Below are 5,366 nucleotides of genomic sequence, written 5' to 3'. Positions count from 1 at the left end.
CGAAATTCCGTCACGGAAATGACGTCGAAATTATGCATGATCAGAATCCTTGACCTCTGGGTCCACCACAAGACATGTCGGACAAGCTAATCACTGTGTCACAGGCACTTGCCCTATGGGCTTTTAAAATGCGCCTTTTATATCCACTGTCCTCTCACAGCGTTATTTGTTAAAGTGTAATGCATCATGACCGTGGCTTATTTGATTAGTTTTCTCAACACGCAATTTCTAAGCGTCTGTTTCATTCAATGTCCAATAGGAGAAGTACAAGTTTGTCAACGCCTTAACAAAGCTGCAGGTGGTGACATTACCCCAAGCGTCGTAAAGCCCTGCCGTCGCTCATATATATAGCATCCACCCGTATGAAAAATACCTCTCGACCCCGCCGGGTTTGCACGTTCCCCATGCTCGCCCCGCGTGTAATCGCGGGCGGACATAGAGGAGACATGACGCGCCTTACGTTTCCTATAGGGGTCGGGCAGTAGTGTTCAACTTGCCGCGAGTAGGAAACTCTATCCCAAGTTACGCGTCAACTCAAGTCACGCTTTCTGGCTGTTACATCGCTTTATCCCGTTCCACTCTCACCGTTAACTACTACAGCTACCACAAGCATCTTGACCACAATGGTTTTGTTTATAATCATTAATGATGGAGGTCGGTCGTCGGGATGGCGATGTATGAATAAGCGTCGACATGGATGCATCCACGTTAAGCGGTACAATAGTTGTCAAACGCCCATAAACATTGCGCAAGTTCGCGTATATCAATGTGCAGTAAACAGAAAACTAGGGCACGTTTTGCTCTTGTGTTCTGCCTATTCCAGGGGGGGGGGGGGATCAACCACGTTTTTTATATAGCATGGTATCATCCACTATGCCGTTATTCGTCATTCTTCAGAGAAGCGTGGTACCCGCTACATACAACGAATACTTTTGTGGATTTTGTGCTGTGGCTGATGACGATGAAAAATTGTGGCTGAGCACTTGGGAACTTGCAAACGACCCTCTCGCTTCGCAATTCGTATTGTGCGACGCCTATATAGTTATTCGGCTCTTCTATACCATGCTATGGTATATACGTTAACACGATTCCTTGCCCGATATGGCTCCCGTATAGGGTATTTTAACGCGACAGCGTTAAAGAACTTGCTTCGTAAGTAACCCGGCCGCGGGCGTTGGTGTCGGCGTTGTTGGCTGTGAGCGAAAAATAATCATATTGTTCGTGACCAAAAAATCTAGAGAGATCCAAACAATACAAAGGATAAAAATTTCCAGGTCTGAGTGAGAATCGAAACCATTCGTGGGAAGCAGGTGTCATACCACACTACCATGCCTCTGCTTGGAAATACTGTAAAAATAACTTGATCTGCTTCAAAATTCTGTGAAAATATCGTTCATAATTTACAAACACATGCGTCTTGTATCCAGGTTTCACAATACAACATGTAATATCGCAGTAATATTGCGTGGTACAAGCGTACATTGTCATCAGGTGTCAGAACATGCGATTATCATAACGGCCTCGTGGTTTAAAGCCAGCCATACAAAACAGTCACACATGCCACTGCGCGTATTCACGTAGCGGGTGCATCAAGTTCGAAAAGATTTGACGCGCATAAATAATCCGCAGTTCAAGACATGCTACCTAACATACGGAATGCAGCCTTATGCAGAAGCTTCACTGACACAAGCTACTTTCATCTTTATTTATTACATTGCAGTAATTCAAAATTTAAGCTTCTCGAGTAATATCACGCAATGAAGAATATGGACGAAGTGTTTGAAGTATACGCACTAGGCACAGACTGTCGCTATCGTGTTCAACTTCTACAGGCGAAGCTTAAGGACCATACAATCATCGTCAAGGAGTTTTAACACCTGTATGACTGTGTGCTAGAATACTCGACTGCCAAAAACAGAGCCCGGGTTCAAACCCTATGCAATCCTAGAAATGTGTTTTCTCATTTCGTGATATAGAGGTTACGTAACCGGCGGCGAGAAACGTTGCGGACAACTATACTGCGCCCAAATAGGCTGCTGTTGTGACCTTATAAAAGCTTTGACCCTAAAAAAAAAAAAGAATACTTATTGCTCGCGTGCAGGTTTTATACTGAATGGCACAGTAATTGAGAAGTCTATTTTCATAGAGAAGTTTTACAGAAGTAAGACAGTGTGAGAATAGGGCATGCAGAGACAACTTTCGGAGGGTATACGGTATTTCCGCAACTTAACATGGGTACCCAACTGGACATCGTATACGATGCATGCGCCGTGGCGATTAATGCCAATTCAAAGCCCGGCGTGCGTTCTTCTAAAACTGCCTATAAGGTGACATGGAATATTTCAATTTATTTCCATAAGAATGGTGGGAGGGATGAACAAAAAAAATTAACGGTAGATGTTTACGCATTCCGTAAGCACGTCCCGCCTCATGGGTGCGGCAAAGGTGTGTATGATTGAACGGCATACAGATACGATTATTTTGGCAACGAAGGATATGTCGTGCGAGAGTGCTCATTTGAATGGCGGCATAGGAGACAAGGCGCAAGGTGCAAACTTCGCGAAACTTTCGCATTTTGTGTGTATACGGATACATGCGTCCGCCGTGGTGGCGCAGCTGTGACGGCGCTGCAGCTGCTGACTCGAAAGGCGCGAACTCCATCTTGGCAGCGGCGGTCGCATTTAGGCGAAATTCTAGAGACCCGTGAGGTATGCGAAGTCAGCGTATACCCATTAAGAACACCAGGTGGTCGAAATCTCTGACAATGACATCGTTGTTTTTCGGGTGTTAAACCTCAGTTATTATTATTATTATTATTATTATTATTATTATTATTATTATTATTATTATTATTATTATTATTATTATTATTATTATTATTATTATTATTATTATTATTATTATTATTATATGCAGACATGCGAAAGAACACGCATAGGAATCCAATAATGGCCCTGATATATATCTCTGGCAACGTGCCCGGGTGATAGAGCTGCAGTCATCTATAACGAGGGCGGGCAGTCAAGTAATTCGTACACATCCGGTTCGCTGCCGCACACTATAGGAATGTGGACATTAATTTGAAAGTTTGAGCCCTAACAGCCATGTATCGTACCGTTTACGCTACGGCATTAGCTTCAAATATTGACCACGATTCGGAAACCCATTAGTTGCGCGAGTGGCTTGGTCCATGCGCTAGCATAGTTATAGTGGCTATATATAATACAGGTCTTACAGGTTAATAAAGCGATGACGTCCCGACTATACGACGGCACGGTATTTCCGTACTTAGCGTAACGTGCGGTAAACCGATGCTATAAGAAAGACATTAAGGGCCACTTAAATGAAAAAGTTAACTGCGCGCGATTCCGGATCTCCCATGCCTCTGGTCATTGGGGTCAGTTGAATGAGTGGCTGAGTCCGGAAAACAGCGCACGTGGTCTGATAATCACTAAGATGACGACTTGGATATGTCTGTAGAACAGAAGTCTCAAATTCAGCTCAGCCGCAGTCAATAAACCGCAGGGGCCGGAGCAGTGAAGAAGTTTGAATCGGAGATTGGGTGAAGAGGGAGGGGGGTAGGGGAGCTTGAAAATGATGGAAGCGAATATTGCCGTTTCAAACGGAATGTCAAAAGCCCATCTTATATTATAGTCTGATCCTGGGCCCACATTACACCATAACATAGTCATTTCTCAGTGGTATTTGGAGGTCAGGATTCGAGAAACGTCGGTACTGATCTGCAGAATGACTGCAATGTGGAAGCTGGTTGTGAAATATAGTTTTTGTTCCACGATTACGTTTCAACTTATGGCGAACACATGGGTGGCCTTGCCGAAAGAATACTTTCTCATGAAAAAAAAAAACTTATAAGAGAGTAGAAGTTGTTGAGAAGAAGATGCAGGGACGATAACCATTTGGATAACTGGTTTGCTACCCTACGCCTGGAATGGGATGGGGAGGTTGTAAGAGAAGGAGGAAAGAGAGAGAAAGATGGTACATAACACACTAGCACACACACAAACACGCATTCAGTCACAGTCCGTCACCCTGGCGTGGTATGCGACATCACCTTGTCAAAGATGCACTTTGCATCTTGGGCGGAAGCGCTTACTCGCTCATTTGCGTATGTTTCAAATATCCCCTAAAAGGAAGGGGGCCCTTGTTCGGAATTTTATGGTATGCGGCAGCTGTTGCGCAGGCGCAAGTTTATTTATACACATGATCGCCGTATTGCGCACTCCAGAGCTAAGTGGACACGTGACGATGAGGAAGTCCTTGTCAAAGGAAAGACGAAGAATAACGTTGGCAGTGAGGAGACTAAGTGTTAGAGGTTTGCTAGCCAGCAGGAAGAGTGCATATATAGGGTCTCAGTGCGCAACGTGAAGAGAGGGGGAGAAGGCAAGCATGCCGAAACACATGCAGAAATGAAAGAGGGTGAGGAGGAAAACCCATCACTGATCAGCGCCTCGTATCGTATGGCCACTCCGAGACGCTCTCTCGCGATTTTTATAGCCTGCCTCGCTTTGGCGATGCTCCCAGAAGTGTTTTATCATTTCCGTCTCTTTCGTCTTGGTTTCCGATTTTCTTCGTCCACCCCCATCAACGCATTCCGTGTAGCTCGTAGGGCCCATCAACCGTCGTATATAAACTGGGCTCGGGGCCAGAGGTGAAAAAAAAAAAAAACGATCGTTTAATAATGGACCCTCTCTGTCCCCGTCATAGGCTATCGGCGTCCGGTTTTCGAGTGCCACTAACTCTGCGTCTCGGAGAGAATCGAAGCGCTCTGCGCTGCGGTGTTGTAAATTTCGAGCGCCTAATGAACGTCGGCTGGATGTGAATAGTAATACTCCATGGGCGATTGCTTTACATTATGCCAATCTGTCGCGTAGAGGAAAGTGAACCCATGTGGCCACGTTCTCGTCTGTACCATTGTTAATGTTCGGTCATTAGGTTTTCCCTTTATTTTATTTTGTCAGAAAGGCTGCGGCACATCAGCTGACATATTTCCGGATGAAAATAAAATCTGGTCGGCAGATCAGTTGTCGGATCGAAATCGAAGAAATTAGGGAAATGCTGCATTTATAGTCTTTTTGATATATTCGTTGCTCTCCAGTTTTGTTGTTCTCTGCTGTTTCTTTCTCTACTCTCTTTTATTTCCTATTTAGTTTCGTTTTTTTCATTTCCTGAATCCCTTTGTTTTCGTACTGCCTATTTTTTACCAGGGATATTTATCGCACACCTCTACAGGATATGTGCAGCAGATGCCCAAAGGAACATCGACGGGTTTATGTGTGTATACTTGTGTATATACTCTTTTCTGCCAATCCAGCAGTCAGGCGTCGATTACGATATTTTAAAGCAAG

Source organism: Rhipicephalus microplus, chromosome 6, assembly GCF_043290135.1.
Source record: "Rhipicephalus microplus isolate Deutch F79 chromosome 6, USDA_Rmic, whole genome shotgun sequence".
NCBI lineage: Eukaryota > Metazoa > Arthropoda > Arachnida > Ixodida > Ixodidae > Rhipicephalus > Rhipicephalus microplus.
The sequence above is the reverse complement of the archived record's forward strand: the minus strand, read 5'-3'. Positions refer to the sequence as shown.